The sequence below is a fragment of the Leptonychotes weddellii genome, chromosome 9 (genome assembly GCF_054177405.1).
Source record: "Leptonychotes weddellii isolate Sample4059 chromosome 9, ASM5417740v2, whole genome shotgun sequence".
Classification (NCBI taxonomy): domain Eukaryota; kingdom Metazoa; phylum Chordata; class Mammalia; order Carnivora; family Phocidae; genus Leptonychotes; species Leptonychotes weddellii.
The window spans coordinates 7,904,342-7,922,257 of NC_138377.1; the positions used below are offsets into that span (position 1 = coordinate 7,904,342).

General features: G+C 49.7%; 1 protein-coding gene across 3 annotated transcripts in view; it reads left to right on the top strand.

Moving 5' to 3' along the window:
- Positions 1-17,916, top strand: part of CLMN (calmin) — a 109,377-nt gene that overhangs the window by 24,440 nt on the left and 67,021 nt on the right. Inside the window, exon 1 of one of the 3 annotated variants that reach the window (XM_081829991.1) lies at positions 4,001-4,151. The exons of the other annotated variants lie outside the window; for them this stretch is intronic. The gene's annotated coding sequence lies outside the window, so the exon portion shown is untranslated. Of the gene's footprint in view, positions 1-4,000; positions 4,152-17,916 lie in introns of those variants that run through there. 3 annotated transcript variants of the gene reach the window in all.

Genomic DNA, 17,916 nt, shown 5'->3' on the forward strand with positions numbered 1-17,916 from the left:
CCCACCTAAGAATGGGGCTCTAGTTCTATGGAGAGAAAAGAGAATGGATATTTGGGATGGAAAAGGCAACCCCTGGTTTCCACCACAGCTCCCAGCTCTGCCATGGTTTTGCTGTGGGGCCCTGGACCAGTGTCAAAGCTCTTTAGGTCTTATTTTCCTTCTGTAAAGTGAGCACAAGTCCTTCTGCTGTTGCTTGTTATGGGAATTAAACAAGATGATTATAATACCCCCCCCCCCCCGGGGCACTTAGTTTCCCCATGGTAACCATATTTATTACTCCTACTGTGTTTTCTCTAAGTGGCCTCTGGTCACTAAGGGGACACTTCAGGGAATACCATACAGAGAGCACACACTTTGAAGATACCCAGAATCCAGCCATCCAAACCTATTTACCCAGCAGTTAACTCTAATAGGCCCGCAGGACCAAGCTCCTAGCTTCTGGTATCACCGCGAGCTTTCCTCTGTAGTGCCCCGAGCTCAGTGCCTTTTGGTGAGCTGGAGTGATGTTGTTGTCATTCCTGTTTAGCCCGAGGCACTGAGAGGCTCAGAGAGGTGGCACGGTCAGTGAGAGGCAGGCTGAGATTTGAGCCCAGGCAGCGTGGGGCAGAGCCTGGGCTCCCTCGCTGAACCGCAGGTACCCACGGCTCCGTGCAGGGACTGACTGTGAGCAGTGAGGCAGGATGGGCAGACATGTTACAGGGGGCCATGGGCTCCCCGAAATTGATGCCCTCTTGAAAGCATAGCAGTGCAGTAGAGATGGAGGGAGGGGACCATGCCAGGCAGAGGGAAATGCTGCTGAAGGTGGAGAGTGGGCTATGTCCATCGGGAATGATCTAGATGAGGTCATGGTGGGATTTATTCCATTTGCCATTGAACTGTTGGTCTTCAGAATAAGTCCTGCACGTGCGGGGCTGGGGGGCGGGGGGCTGCCGTTGACCCTGAGTTTACAGGGTGCTGTGAATCCCAGCTGTGTAACCTCTCTGAGCTTCTGCTTTGTTTTTCCCCATATCACGGGCCTGACGCCAGGCCTGCTTGAGGAGACTGGACATATCCACTCAGGAAGTGCCTGGCACCTGTCTGCAGCGGCCTGTCCTCCCCTTGACCTGTCCTGACCGTGGCCTTCACAGGCTCTGTGGCCTCCACTCACCCTGGCTGAGGGTCTGCTCTACGGAGCAGCCCCCCTTCAGTGTCAGGATCTGTCATGCCCTCTTCCTTGGGAGTGGAAGGAACCCCCTGTCCTGCCTCCGAACAAGGCTGCCGTGCTTGGGGGAGGGGTGGTCAGCGCCCCGGTGGTCACAGTGGGAGGAGGGGCCCGAGTCGCTCATGGTCACATCTGATAGCCGCAGGTGCCTTTTCTCTGTGACTCATGCACGCAGCAGAGGGGAGGGGAGCAGGTTGCCGCCTTGAAAAGCCCCTGGCTGGACCCCAGGCTGGGGACAGAGGCTCTCTCCCCGTGGCAGACCAGTGGGCGTCTGATGTTTTCCTCTCTTGGCTTTGCGTAGTCCCTAATTTTTCTACGAACAATATGTTGAGTTTTACTAATCAGAAAACCGGTTTTTAAAGAATGAGCTTCCAAGCCTTCCACCTGGTGCATGGGCGGCACCCAGACGGGCTTCCCAGACCTGCCCCCAGCCCTGCCTTCCCTGCAGACACATCCACCCAGCTTGCGCTTTCTTTGTCTCCATCTCAACCTACTCAACAATGAGAAGTAGCAGCTATACAAAGCTTTTTAGTGAAAAGTACCTTGGAAAGAGGAAACAGCAAGTGCAAAGGTCCTGGGGCAAGGATTTGTTTGCCGGTTGCTCTTCTGTTGTGGCCAGCTGTCACTTTCAATGACCTGGTCCTTTGGGCAACACGAGAAGCTGACTTTTGTCCCCCTGAGGCCTCTCCTCTCCTTGTCTTTGCTCACGTTTTCCCCTCTGCCCTGAGTGCTCCTTCAGCCCTGCAAACTCCTACACATTCAAAGAGGCCCAGCCCAGTGTCACTTCTGAGAAGCCTCTCCTGATTACCACCCCAATGCAGACTAACAGCCCCGCCCCTTGCAGTCCCCGGCTCTGCTCATACTCATAGCCCATTGTGCAATGGACATTTGTTTACCCATGTGTCGCCTCTGCCGGGCCATTTCTCAGGAGTAGAGGCTCTTAGTCACCCCCCCATCTTCAGCACCTGGCCCAGTGCCGGCCTGCAGGACTGCAGTGTTTGTCGAGATAGCTCTGACCTCAGAACGGATTGTAGCCTCCTGCTTAGCCTTTCCAGCTACCAACTCCTTACATGAGACTGAACTAACCAGCTTGTGAGCCTTGCAGCCTGAACACATTTCCCGCCCCCACCATGTCCTCCACCCTCCCATCATGACCAGATGGATCGAGCTTGTCACAGGGCTTGATCAGGCAGGAGCCCAGCAGGGGACTCACAGAAGTGAGTGCAGGGTTGGAAGAAGGGCTGTTTCCGAGGCGGGGGCAGGAGGAGGGCCCCTGCAGGGAGCGTGCAGCACTGGGAGGGGAGGGGGGCTCATAGCAGTGGGGAGTCATTGTGGGCACAGAGAGGGGGTGAGGGGTCCCCTGGCAGGAACTAGGGGCCAGGGTGGTTGAATGCAGCCCTGGCCAAAACCACAGCTGGGGAGGTGAGGGTAGTAGCAGTGGGATCAGTCCTCTGCCCCCTCTGCCCAGCGGTCCTGCCAGCATCACCCATGGGCTGAACCCAGTGGGTGGCCAGAGGATGAGGGTGCCCAGTGATGCAGCCTATGGAGGGATTGGCCTCCCGGACGGGGGTGTGAATTTGGTGGGAGGGAATGTGCAAGTGGAGACTGAGTCCTACAGGGGCTTACATTCTCCTCTTCAACAGGGCACTTGAAAATGAGTGTCTTTCTGTGTGTTTTTATAGACCATGAAGTAACTTACAAGCTCACGCTGCTTGGAAGGGACTGGTGAGGGAGAGGGAGCTGGGACGTGGATGCAGGTCTGTCTCCAGGTTCTTTCTGCTCTCCTGATCCTTCCATCCAAAAGCTGGTGGGCTTGCGTCAACTCCCCATAGGTCCCTGAGCGCTGGCTGTGTGCAGGGCCCACCCCGTGCATGCCAGCCAAGCACCCCATCCCTTCTCCTTCCAGAGGCACGCTGGGCTTTCATCCCCAGGAGCCTAGCTTTCTTCTCCTTTATTGCAACCATCACAGTAATTCCGTGGTTGGGTTTCTTTTTTTTTTTAAAGATTTTATTTATTTATTCATGAGAGAGAGAGAGGCAGAGGCAGAGGGAGAAGCAGGCTCCCCGCGGAGCAGGGAGCCCGATGCGGGACTCGATCCCAGGACCCTGGGATCATGACCTGAGCTGAAGGCAGACGCTTAACCGACTGAGCCACCCAGGCATCCCCGTGGTTGGGTTTCTTGATTCATACTTGCTTCCCCATGGCAAGCAGGGGGCCATGCATCTTACTTATCACCGTAGCCTAGTCCGGGGCCAGGAACATTTGCTTAGCAGATACCTCTAGAAATATGGGTGACTCCTACCTGTTCATTTTCAGTTCTTCAGCAGGCAGGCTGACCACTCTCCTGGCCATTTGGGGAAGGGGTTGCCTGGGGAGTTGCCTCCCCCCGCCCCCTCAGCATCCCATCCCTCTGTTTCCATGCAGGGTGCAGAGAGCACCTGCTTTCTGGTCTGTGGCCCACACCCACCCCCCCCCCCCAGCCAGGATGGGACTGGCTCCTTCCCTGCCTGCATTTTGCAAGCTGTAGCTGCAGCTTTGGGGGAGAGACCAAGGAGGGAGTGGGCTTTTTCCTTTCTCTCTTTCCGCTGCCTCCTTTCTAGCCGTTTCCAACACCAGGCCCGGTTTCTAGAGCCCGTAGGTTGGTCTCACGGCCCCAAGGAGGGAGGGAGGGGCCTGGAGCCCACTCTCAGGCTCACAGGGAAAGCTCAGCCAGGAGATTTGTTGTTGCCACAGATTTATGTCTTCATATCACAAACCAGACGGGGCCCCGTCGGGGGCAGCGCACCGCGTTGGTTCTGCCCTTGTGCGCTGGTGCTGGGGTTTGTATGGTTTCCTCCTGCCTGCAAGGTCAGGCACTCAGAACCCACTGGAAACTGCTCCTGGCCTCGGGTCCAAAGAAGACAGTGAAGACTAGATCCTGGCAGACTTCCCAGGAGGGCTTCAGAAACATGTATGTTTATTTGATCTGATTTAAAGACAAATTAGAGAAAACGTGGGAGTATAGGGTAGGGGTAGAGAAAGAAAAGTATCTTCCAGCGCATTCACTGTGACGTCATTATTGTCGTGTTATGTATTTGTTTATTTTGATCATCTCTCAAATACATTTATGTTCATTCTCACAGCCATGAGAGACTACTTGCAAAACTGCCTTCTGCTCTGTGTCACTTACCTACCCCTTTTCCTGCTGCTTGCTTGCCCCTATTGGGTCACGTTCAGTCGTTGGCTGGGGGCGCTGGGGTTGAATTAACCATGTCCTTGGAGGTGCACAGACTCCGGACCTCCTGTTCCCCACGCCCCCGCTGGTATCCTGTGCTCCCAGAGGCCTGTCCTTTCCCAGCCTTATCTTGCCCTCCCAAGCTTGCTTGTGTTAATCCTTGATGATTTCTCTCTAGCTCCCAGAGAAAATCCTGGCTTCTGGGAAAGCTGGTGTTTTTAGTGGGGGACACAAGCTCGGTGACCCCCACCTCCTGCCCTGCCACCAGCCCAGGAATCCAGAGAGCAGGTGCAGAGGGTCCCCCGTACCCCCTGAGAAGGCGGAAGGGGAGAGCTGTTCTCAGGCTCTTGACCTGAAGCTATTTAAAGTCAAGGGCATGGTTTCCCAGGAAGGAAAATCAATGTGTAAGACAGTACGGTTATTGCTCCTCCTGCCCAGGGGTAGGGGGTAGGGGGAGCCCTGGGAGGGCAGATCTCCTCGCATTACTGGTCTTTGTTTGTGTTGTTGTTATTTAAACCATTCTAGGGAAGGTTATGAAATCTCTGGAGCCTTATAAAAATAGCATGGTTTCTGGTTTTAAAAGTAGTCCTTGTGCCCTGGATAAAATATGGAAAATACCCAACATATGAAGAACTTTGAAAATAAAAATCATCTCACATGGCACCACCCAGAGATGACTACCATTAATGTTTTGATACATTGACTCTTCAGGCTGTTTTTTTCCTTTAAATGTGTTGATGGCTTTAACATAAATGTCATCACACGCTGTATTCTGGACCTGCAAACTGGTCCCAAAGTCACTGCTTAGTGATCTTAGGGCCTAGTGCTGTCGAGCTAATGTATTCTCTCCGTGCCTCCACCCCTTCATCTGTGAAATGGGCCTGAGGTTAGACCTTTCTCACAGGCTTGCGGCAAGGCTAGACGCAGCCCAGCCCCAGGCACGGGTACCCAGTGAGCTCACGATAAATGCTCCTAGTCACCATTCGCGATTTCAGTTGGTCGCATGTACAATTTGGGACCCTACTCTTTTTCATGTTATGTTAGGCTCTCAGAATTTTCCCAGGTCTGAAATGTCGGGTGAACATCGTCCTGTGGCTACGGGAGAATTCTCCTTACGATGTCTTTAGCCACCGTCTGCAATTCAGTTCTCTGCTTTTCCATTCCTTCCTATAGATGCTGTGATGATGCATTTCCCTGCACGTTGCCTCTCATCCCCGTTTCTGATGACCTTTTAGGACAGACACCGAGAGGCAGACATACTGGGTCACAGGCTATGGGAATTGATTTCTGGGGCTCCGGACAGAGACCAGATTGCTTTGCAGAAGGGTGATAGCCCCTCGTGTTCCCCCCACCACACCAGATTCATCCGGGCTGCCTCATCCCTCCCTCGCCCGCATTCTGGTTGGGTTGATGTTTATTTGCAAAAGTGATTAGCCCTGGCCATGCCTGTAACCAGGAGCCTCTGGGGATGAAAGGCGGCTACTCTGGCCAGTGACATTTCCAGGGAGGACGTGGGTGGCCGGGTTTTGTGTTTCTGGCGTGGGCAGCCCGCAGTCCTAGTTGTCAGGCAGCTCTGAGAAGGGAAGGAGCTGTAGCATGCAGATTGGTGTGGGCAGGAAGAGGAATCTGTTTACAGAGCCATTGCTAGGCTGCTGGGTTCCCGCTGAACATGGGCCTGCAGCAGGTGGTTTCCTGGATGGCGAGCCAAGCCCCAGGCAGACAGGAAAGCGCCACGCCTCCCGCTCAACTTGGAAATGTTTCGTCAGTAACCAGGGACACCTTCGTCACTCTGGTTCTGCTCCAGCCAGTTAAAGCCTTTGCCACGGCCGTTTCTCTTTTAATTGTCTTGGTTCTTTGGGGGAGGAAGAAAGTCTGAATTTGACCCCAGAGCTCGGTCAGGTCAGAGCCTAGCAGGTGGCTAGGAGGATGGTCATACTGATGAGGATAATAACTACGGCCTCGGTAACTGGTGGTGTTCAGAGAGCCATGCTCTTGCCACACACCTGCTCATGTGACTCCTGCGACATCCAGGTGGGTTCCCCACCTTGTTTCTCTGCACCCCTGTTCCTGGGCCGCCCAGAGGAGGTACCTAGAGGAGAAAGGGGTCCTCCCCCTCCAGACTCTTCATCTTCACACGTTAATGATTTTTTTTATTTGGGAAAGCAAATTATTTTATTTTGGGGCAAACCCTTTTTTTAAACAAAGTGCATAAATCAACCACTTTAAAGTGTAGAAATCAGGGGCGCCTGGGTGGCTCAGTCGGTTAAGGGTCTGACTCTTGGTTTCGGCTCAGGTCATGATCTCAGGATCGTGGGGTAGAGACCCTGTTTTGGGCTCCGCGCTCAGCGTGGAGTTTGCTTGCAATTCTCTCTCTCCCTCCCTCATTGCCCCTCCCCCTGCTCGCGTGCACGTGCTGTCTCTCAAATAAATAAATCTTAAAGTCTACAAATCAGTGGCATTTAACATGTTCGAAGTGTTGTCCATCTGTCACCTCTCTCTAGTTCCAAAAAGGAGATCCCCACGCCTGGTAGCAGTTTGTCCCCGTGCCTCCCCCAACCCTAATCCCAGTAAGCACTAATCTGCTTTCCGTCTCTATGGATTACCATTCTGGATACTTCATTTAAATGGAATCATACAATATGTGGCCTTTTGTGTCTGGCTTTTTTCATTTTGCAGGATGTTGTCTGGGTTCATCCATGTTGTAGGGTGGATCAGCACTTCATTCCTTTTTTATGGACAAATAATGCTCTGTGACATGGATATTACCCATGTGACAGATATTACCTTTTCCCCCTCTTGATTCTCCCGCCTCCCTCTCTGGGACTTAGTATTTTATTTTATTTTTTTATTTTTTAAATATTTTTATTTATTTATTTGAGAGAGAGCACAAGCAGGGGGAGAGGCAGAGGAAAAGGGAGAAGCAGACTCACTGCTGAGCAGGGAGCCCGATGAGGGGCTCGATCCCAGGACCCTGGGATCATGACCTGAGCCGAAGGCAGACGCTTAGCCAACTGAGCCACCCAGGCGACCCTGGGACTTAGTATTTTAAAGTGAATTTCAGACATTGCCCTGGTCCATCCATAAATATTTTAGTATGTTTCTTTACGAGATAAGGACTCTTTTAAAAAGCGTGGCCACACTTAAACCAATGAATGATAGTTTCTGAATATCGCCAAACAGCCGGAGGAAGAAGTTTCTCAGCCTGGCCCTTGGCACCCAGACCTGCCTCGTCTTCTCTCCTTCTCCTCCCGCAGATCGGAGAGCTCACGAGACTTGATCACGTGGTCTCACGTGGATCGATTGTTAGTGGCTGTCTGGAGCACTTGGCAAAAAAGAATTTGGAGGTCAAGTGCAGGATGGGTGGGAAGGCGGGCCGTGGTTCATTAGCAGTGCCCGCCGTGGGCACGGAGGGAGCCTCTGCCTTAGGTGCAGAGCCCAGCGATTGTCTCTGCATTCATTCAGGAACCCAGTCACCTGTGTGTTCTCCCTGACATTCCACCTGCCCACCCCTCCCCCACGTCCCCCCACCCCCCCCAGAGCTCGTCCTGTTGAGTACCCGGCGCAGATGTGCATTCTTCCAAAAGACCTTCCCAGTTCGTCCGGTCGTTGTTAATCTTTCCCTCTGTTGGACTTCGTGGGTCCTGTCGTATGTCTCCAGAGGAGGAAGGCACATTTTACAGCTCACTCCGTGTTTACCAGGCACTGTGTCAACTGCACAGAAGAAGCCTTCCTGTTTCCCAGCAGCCCCAGCATTCCGACGTGGGCCCTGCCTTCCCGGGCTGATTCATTCTCTCTCTCTCTCTCTCTCTCTCTCTCTCTCTCACACACACACACACACACACACAAACACACTTGAATTTCATGCTCTCATTTCCTGGAGAGAATTCAGTGCCCTGAAGGAGTGATTCGAATGGGTGTAGTTTCAGGCACCCATGAAGGATGGCTGGTGTTAGGGCTTGATTCTCCACCCAGGTCAAAATCAAACTCAGAAAGCCATGGCATCCTGCAACAGAAAACAGCCCTGGAGCCGAAGCCGCAAGCATTGCTGCAGCTCAGCTCCGCTCTGGGACCTTGGGTGACCTTGGGTGGGTCGTTGTCCCTCCCCCGGTCCTGCGCTGTCCTGCATACACCAGGGCCGTGGGCTCCATCATGGCTGATCCCTCTGCCGGCCTGGCGTCTGACGGCTGCACTCCTGTTCCAGCAAAGAACAGGCCAGACTGCTGAAGAGAGGACTTGAAGCAAAGAGGAAGCAGGAATTGCCGCTGTTGTTCCTCTCGGGCCCTGTTCTGGCCTCTGCTCAGGACAGTAATCCTGCCAGTGCCCAGGTGGGAAATGCCTTGGGAGTCGGCTCTCGGCTCTGCCCTGGGGTGGGATCTTGCCCAGTGCCTGCAACCTGGACTCCGCTGCGTGTGTAAACCTGGCCCCACCTTACTCCCTGCTGCCTCATGGTCAGCTCCGAATGAATCATCGGCTCTTTCCTCAGATCTGACCCTTCCCACCTCACCCCCAGCTCCTGCCCTTGTTCAAGCCCCCAGCACTGGTGTCTGGATTAATCTTGCTTCCTAAATGGCTCCTGTTCAATCTCCTCTCCATATGCTGCCAGAATAACATTTGTAAAAATTAAGTCTGATCTAGCCATTTGGTTCTCTAGAAGTCCAAATCTTAGTGCAAGAAAAACCATTCAAGATCTGGTATTTGTCCTCTGCTCCTGGAGAACCAAACTGTTCGTGCTTTTTTGCACATGCTGTTTCCTGGAGATTCTCTTCTCCAGCAACTGTGCCTGGTGAACTCCTATTCATCCTTCAGAACCCAGTTCACATCTTCTCACCTCCCATACAGCTGATGCTCTGAGGAAAACCACTAACCATGATCAGGGAGGGACACACAGCCAAACCTTCTGTTGAGAATGGAGCCATTCTTTGGCAAATTGGGGGATGGTGGAGCAGGTGCCTTCCTGCTTCACTCCAGTGTTGGAGTGGCCCATCTCTGTGCAAGAATAGCACATTGTCACAAAGGATCATGGGAGGTTGCCAGTCAGAGTTTCTTAAACTTGCTTCCAACTTTCCATACGTAGATGGCATCGATGGGACCATCTTCATCTCAAGCCAGGAAGTGTTGTCATAACAGATTACAAGAAATGTCAAAACTGTTTCCCAGTGATAGACTTGATTCTGGCTCTGGGTACTAGTAGATTACACCTGTGGAAGCATGAAGTATCTGGCACCCTCTTTCCCCCCAGTCCTGATGGAGTACCTCTGAGCAGAGAGACCACTTTGCCTTTGCAAGGCCAAGGGATCCTAGCACACAAAGGTCTCCAATTGATGCCGGCGGTTCCACGCTGCCCCGGAACTCTGTCCAGGGAAGTATGTACACATCCATAGTGCCACTAGGCATCACCTCCTCAGGGAGCCCTCCTTGATACCCCCAGTCAAGGGGGTTAGGAGCTTACTGCTAACCAGAGTTTGTAGCTGGGGGGCAGGGATGGTGCATTTTCATCCTGTTTTTTCCTGTGTCTAACACAGTGCTGGGTGCAGAGGTGATGCTCAGGGTTTGTTGAATGAATGAGTGAATGATCACTCACTGATTGATCATTCTGGATTTGGGGGAGACCGCCTGACTGTCCACCACAACCTGGTTCTCTGGGTTTTGCTCTCATTTCCCTATTTCAGTTTTTCCTTTGTTTCTCTTCTCTCAATTAGCCTAACCTTCTCTAGGCCTGGCCCTGAATGGCTGTTCCATGGTGTCTGCCTGCTTTATATTTGAAACATCAAAGGGAAGTGTGTTTACAGAGGTTTCCATCAAAAGGAGTTTGTTTGGATCATGAAGAGATAAGTTTTGGCCATCTAGAATCTTCTCTGCCCCAGCAACCACCTAAATGAAGTGCCGTGCCTTGAAATGATTCATAGGGGTCACAGGTGGGCCATGAGCTTGCACCCAAGTCTTTGGCTCCTGATATGTTTGCATTGCCAGAATGTAAACTAATCAGGAGTCTGATAGCTTGGCTTGGTTATTCTTCTTTGGCCTGGCTGACGTCCCCGTCTGTAAGTTGTTCACGGTGGCGTGGGATGGGGAGAGGTTTCTGGGCACTTGGCAAAGGCTTCTTGGCACAAAGTCCATTTTATTCCGAGGCCACCTTGAGATGGGCTGCCCGAACAGCCAGCCCATGGTGAAGGACTTGCTCAGCCGGGAAGGGAATGAAGGGTCCCAGTGGCAGGGGCCTCAGCACTGTGACAAGTCCCCCCCTCCTGTGTCCCCGTATTTATGGCACCAGAAGGACTGAGTCAGGACCCTGGGGTCGATGCCCTCACCGACTTCCACCTGCCAGAGGGGACAATAAAATTAGGGCTACTATATACCTTAAATCCTATTCATTTTAAAAACATGGTGATGGACTATCTCAAGCATTCAGCAACATAGAGAGAACGGGACAGTGACCCCCCCGCCTCCTTCACGCTTCAGCGGTAACGGAGTTGTGACCACTCTTGTGTCCCCGGTGACCCGCCCGCCCACCTGGGCTATTTTGCAGCAGAGCTTGGACATTATATCATTTTATCCACACGTATAGAGGAGAAACGCTTTTAAAACTTTAACTACAACAACATCATCACACCTGAAAACCAAACCAAAACCCTTTAGTTAATTATCAGATACCATGAGCGTGCTCATTTCCCTGCGGCCTCAGCATCGGGTTTTGGTTTTGCTTTTTGCCCTTGTCGCTCACGTGGGATCCAAACAAGGGCTGTACCTTATACTCGGTTGCTCTGTCTTCCAGGTCTTTTTAAGTTAGAGGTGTTTTGCGAGGTGGCTTGGAAATTCTCAGAGGGTTTTGAGTGACAGGGTCCCTGCCCACGCACCCCCCCAAGCTCCTAGAGCTTCTGCTTCCGTCTGTCCTTCCACCCTCCACGCCTCCGTATTCCTGTGTTTATTTTAGTGTGTCCTAAATGTCCCCCGCCCCTCAGAGTTTGTGGTCTGAACTAGACACAAGGATGAGTCTCACCAAAAAGACATGGGTGAGGTGCCCAGTATCAGTCAGAGTCTGTTCACCTGTGTGTGCGTGTGCATGTGTGTGTGTGATCACATAAATCTGGTGCTCCTTGTTTCCCTCGGGTCTTTACCCTGATGCTACCTTCTCAGTAAGGCCCTCCCAAGACACTGTATTTAAATCAGGGTTTCTCGACCTCAGTGCTGAGGACATGTTGGCTGGGAGATTCCATGTCGTGGGGCAGGGGCTGCCCTGTGCATTGCAGGATGTTGAGCAGCCTTCCTGGCTTGTCCCCCCTGGATGCCGGTAGCTCCCTCCTCTCCATTGTGACCATCAAAACCACGTCTAGGAATTGCCAAATTAGTTCTCAGATTGAGAACTAATTTAAATATAAATTGGGGAAAATAAAAATCACCTGTTGCCCACCCATTTCCACCCATTGCCCTGCCTCCATCCATAATCTGTCTCCTCTTCCCTGTTTTTTTTTAAAAAAATGTTCTCTTTAGCCCTTATCCCCTCCTAACAGAGTAGACATTTTACATATTCATGCAATGGATCGTTGGCTTCTCCATACCAGACTGTGAGTGCCACGCACCTGGGACTTTTGTCTGTGTCGTCTGTAAGATACCCATCTTTATGGTCTCCTAGACCACCGCCTGGCCCGTAGGAGGGATCATAAATGTTGCATCAACCAGGGACCGTTCAGTAATACTGCAGGACACACGCAGAAAGAAGCAGGCAGGCAGAGTCTCCCCTGCAAGGAGCCACACGAGGTTTGGAGCCTTCCTTCCCAGGCAGCGTGCTAAGGCTGACCAGCTCCCTGGGGCTCAGGACATGTTTCCCCCCCAGGCAGTGGCCTGGGCCATGTGCCCGAGGTGCCCAGGAAGTGACAGGAAAGGCGCCAGACAGCCGCTGCTGGGCAGGGGTGAGTGTGCTACTGATCACATGATGACATGGTGACGGCTAATCACGAGGCCACGAGTGCAAGGTGTGGGCAGGGGTGGCAATTAAAATACCGGCTGACTTCATGGTCCTGGGTGCCATGTAGCCCTGGGAAGTTTATCAGGTGCAGTTAGTGCAGTGTGGGGTCTGATGGGGAGAAAGAAAGAAAACAGACATTGCCAAGCAGAGCAGGGGAAAGAAAGAGCAGAGGAGGGAGGGAGAGATCTGGGTGTGCAGATATCCAATGGCTAACAGGCCAGGAGGAAGCGAATTGGAGCAAAAAAATCGCAACAGGGGCAGGGGCTGGACAGCAAAATGGGGGAAGAAAAATGATAGTAGCGGGAAATATAAGAAGGGCAATGAAGGATAGCATGAAACTGATCGGTAAGCCAGAGCCCAAATGATGAAACCTAGAGGTAAAAGGGCAAGGCTCTTCCTTGACTTCGTCTGTCACAAACACACAGCAAAGAAGTAAAAAACAGCTCCCGAACCACGTGGGTCAGCCGTGTGTTCTCGAACACCCAAAGCAGGTGGAGGGTTCCCGGTTGGACGGCTGAGTTCAGAATGAGCCGGCGTCGTGAGACTCTTGATTGCAGATGTGCGTCCTGGTGGCAGATCATTGAGAGGTTCGGGAGGATCGCTCATGGTCATTGTATTATAGGACCCGTTCTGGGGAACAGTGAGGACTCAAGAGATTGTAGCCGTTTTATTGCTATTGACCTAAGGTGTGTGTCTGAGTGGAGATCACGTAGGCGAGGGCGGAGGCAATATGTGCAGAACCAGAGGTCAAATACACGTGCACATTTATCTGCCCTCCCTTCTCCGCCTCCCCTGGTGGCGGGCTAAGTCATTCAAGGTCATGACATTCCCGAGATGCAGCCATGGGTGTAGGGGGTGCGGGACAAAGGTGATTGTTACTGATCTGTCACAGAGACCCCTGAGCCTGTCGGGGCTGTTCCTGAATATGGCTCATTGCATTGGGAGTATTACTTGTCTAGGGGTGAGCCAACTTCAGATTGGGGATGTCAGGCCTATCGGAAGACAAAGCTGACCACGGGCAGCTCCTGGTTATAGGTGAACTATAGTCTCATGAATGCTGCATCCTCCTCTCTGTTAAGCACGTGGCCCAACACCAGAGGAGGAATCCTCCCACGCAGGGATGAGTAATGGAGAAGCTCGCCCAGATGTCCACAGGCTCTGGACGTCCTCTGGGGCTTTCCACTGCTGGTCCCTCTTTCTGGAATGTTCTTCCCACTACCCTCTGCAGGACTGACTCCTCCTCACCCTTCAGGGTCCAGTCCTTTAGAGTCTGCTGAATTGGGGGGGGAGGGAATGTGTATATATACATTTGTTTATAAAAGTCTAAAATATTTCCAGAAGAAATCACACACACCACGACTAAATTATTTGCTTTGGGGAAAGGAAATTGACTGGCTGGAAAGAGAGGGAGGTCAGGTTTAGTATCTTATTATTATTTATTATTTTATTATTCACTTTTGTTACACATTTTAAATTTTGAACCATGTGAATGTTTATTCAGATTTACATTGAAACAAATAATGGAAGAGTTTCAATACTTTGGCCCCCCAGGGTTTTACCTGTGGAGCCCTGTAGACAATGTATAGTTATTTTATTGATTAGCTTGAGTTTGGTTTTTCATCTCTCCCTCTAGAATATGAACCCCACGCAGGCAGGGCCGTGTTGGCCTAGTTCCTTAGAACTGGGCACAGGGCTGGGCACAGAGCCTGACTTAACCATTTTGTAAATGGAGAAAGAATGAACTAACTCAGGACATGTGGCTGGTGATTGTAGTAATGAACTGGAATTTGTATCCACCAAATTCCACACTTTGAATGCTGCTGTAGACGTCAGGGAGCACACAGAGGCTGGTGAGTTTAGTGCTGAAATGCCTGAGTTTCCTGGCCCCCCAGCACAGGGCCTGGCACATAGTAGGTGGGCAGGAGAGATCTGTTGAGTGATGCACAGATGGCTGACTGTGGTGGACTGAGTACCTCGCTCTACCCAAGGATGATCCCTGTTTGACATTGTGGCATTTTCTTTTCCATACCTTTTTCCATTCAAATATTTATATTTTTCTTTAAGAGAAGACAGGGTTAGTGCCTATCAGCAGGAGAATGGATAAACACATCGTGCATTAGTTATACAATAAAATAATACACAGCAGTAATAATTTTTTTAAAAGACCACAGTATTGATACACACAGTAACATAGATGAATATAGGAAACATTAATGGAACAACAACAACAAAAAAGACACAAAAACCAGGTACTATGTGATTCATGTATCTGAAGTTCAAGAATAAGCAAATTTAGGGGCGCCTGGGTGGCTCAGTTGGTTAAGCGACTGCCTTCGGCTCAGGTCATGATCCTGGAGTCCCAGGATCGAGTCCCGCATCGGGCTCCCTGCTCAGCAGGGAGCCTGCTTCTCCCTCTGACCCTCCTCCCTCTCATGCTCTCTCTCTCTATCTCATTCTCTCTCTCAAATAAATAAATAAAATCTTTAAAAAAAAAAAAGAAGAAGCAAATTTAATCTATGGTGATGAAAGTCCGAAGAGTACCTCCCTTTGGTTAGGGCCAGGTGGATAAGGACTGAGAAGGGACACAGGAGAGCTCTTTGGGTAATGGAAATATTCTGTATTCTTAATCTGGGTGGTGGTTATACAGATACATACCTGTGTTAAAATTTGTTGAGCTATATGCACTTAATTTTTGCATTTGGGGAGAAATTAAGAAGAGGTTTGTGCTTTGCATCCTGCTCTGTTCCCTGATAATTGACCTTGGTTTTTGAAACATTCTGCCATGCTGTAGATCTGCATCATGATTTTAGTGGCTGCATGGTATTCCATTGCATGGATGTCATTCGTATCTTCAGACCAGCTTTGTTCCCAAGTAGAACATCCTTTTGCAATGATGCAAGAGGAGAGGGGGTGCCCGGTATCTGTGGTATTGTCCTTGTGCTTCTTGAGGGTGTGGTCTCTGCAGACAGGGTGGGAGAACACGGCTATTGGTCTGGGATTGAATGTCCAGAATAATTTAGTTCATCAGGAAGAACTTATAAAAAGGGAACGGAGGGGGGGGGCGCCTGGGTGGCTCAGTCGTTAAGCGGCTGCCTTCGGCTCAGGTCATGATCCCAGAGTCCTGGGATCGAGTCCCACATCAGGCTCCCTGCTCAGCAGGAAGCCTGCTTCTCCCTCTCCCACTCCCCCTGCTTGTGTTCCTGCTCTCGCTGTCTCTGTCAAATAAATAAATAAAATCTTTAAAAAAAAAATAAAAAGGGAACAGGGGGTGATCAAAATTAAAAACTTTTGTGCTTCAGAGGACACCATCAAGAGAGCAAAAAGACAACCCACAAAATGGAGAAAATATTTGCAAATCATGTATCTGATAAGAGACTTGCATCCAGAATGTATCAAGAACTTTTATAACTCAATAATAAAAAGACAAACAGCCCAATTTTAAAAAATGGGCAAAGGATTTGAATAGACAGTTCTCCAAAGAAAATGTACAAATGGTCAATAAGCACACGAAAAGATGCTCAGCATCATTAGTTATTAGGGAAATGGCATAGAAACCACAGTGAAATACCACAGTGAAATACCACATCACCCCCACTAGCTGGCTAAAATTAAAAAAAAAAACCAAAAACCAAAACAGACAATAGCAAGTGTTGGCAAGAATGTGGAGAAATTGGAGCCCTCATACACTGCTGGTGGGAATGTAGGATGGGGCACCTTGCTTTAGAAAACAGCCTAGCAGTTCCATTTACCATAAAAAATCCAGCAATTCCACTCCTGGGTATCTACCCAAAAGAAATGAAATCATACATCCACACAAAACTTGCACATGCGTGTTCACAGCAGCAGAGCAGAATTATCCAAAAATGAAAACCACCCACATGTCCATCAACAGACAGATGGATAAACAACATGATGTCCGTGGGATATTATTCAGCACTAAAGAGGAATGAAGCCCTGATTCATGCTACAATGTGGATGAACCTTGAAAACGTTATGTGGAATGAAAGAAGCAAGTCACAAAAGGCCATCTGTGAGGACTCCATTAAGATGAAATGTCTTAAATCAAGGGAGAGAGTATGTTAGTGTCTGCCTGGGGATGGGGAGGGGGTGGGGATCGGGGAATGACTGCTAACGGGTGTAGAATTTTTGTTGCGTATTCTAAAATTAGATCGTGGAGATGTTTGCAGGACTTTATGTTCGTACTAAAAACCACTGATCTGTACTTTAAATAGGTAATGGCATGTGAATTATATTTTTAAGAAATGAGGAAGGCACTTGGCAGATATAATGGGGAATTAATTATTTTTTATTAAAAACCTTGAATTAGGTGATGATGATGGGAAGATGGCCAGTATAAACAGTGCTAACTGGACTGTGGCTTGATAAAGAGATGGGGCACGTCATGTGGGGAGGGTCCCGTGGGCAGCCTGCATCCTGGGCTCGGCCCTCCCCCGTGCTGGGTGTTTGACCCTGGCCAAGTCATTCTACCTCCTTGGGTTTTGTTTATTTATTCATAACACAGAAATCCTGTGTTAGGGGAAATGTTGCTGCTGTAACAGATAAACCTACACATCGCAGTGGTTTAACATAGCAAAAGTTAAAAGTTAGTTTTTTTTATTATTGAAGTATAATCGACATTCAATTTTAAATTAGTTTCAAGTGTAAAACCTACGGATTTGACAGTTCTGTGCATTACACAGTGCTCACCGTGGTAAGTGTAGCTACTGCTGTCTGTCACCATGCGACGTTATTACATCATTGACTCTATTCCCTATGCTGTACTTTCATCTCCGTGACTTATTTTATAACTGGAAGTTTGTCCTTCTTCCGCTCCCCCCACCCCCGGCAAGCACCCAGTTTGTTCTCTGTAATTAAGAGTCTGTCTGGTTTTGTTCGCTTTGTTTTTTAGATCCCACATATAAGTGAAATCATATGGTATTTGTCTTTCTCTGTCTGACTGATTTCATTTAGCATAATACCCTCTAGGTCCACTCATGTTGTCACAAACGGTAAGATCTCATTCTTTTTTAGGCTCAGTAATATTCCATTGTATGAATATACCACATCTTCTTTATCCATTCATTTATCGACACTTGGGTTGCTTCCATATCTTGGCTATTGTAAATAATGCTTCAGTAAACATAGGGGTGTATATATCTTTTTGAATTAGTGTTTTTGTTTTCTTTTGGTAAATATTCAGTAGTGGAATTACTAGATCTATGGTATTTCTATTTTTAATTTTTTGAGGAACCTCCATACTGTTTTCCACAGTAGCTGCACCAATTTGCATTTCCACCAACAGTGCAAGAGGGTTCCTTTGTTTCCACATCCCTGCCAACACTTGTTATTCTTTGTCTTTTTGATACTAGCCATTCTGACAGGTACGATATGTCATTGTGGTTTTGATTTGCATTTCCCTGATGATGAGTGATATGGAGCATCTTTTCATGTGTCTCTTGGCTGTCTGTATGTCTTTGGGAAAATGTCTGTTCAGGTCTTCTGCCCATTTTTTTTTTTATTCTTATGTTAATCCCCATA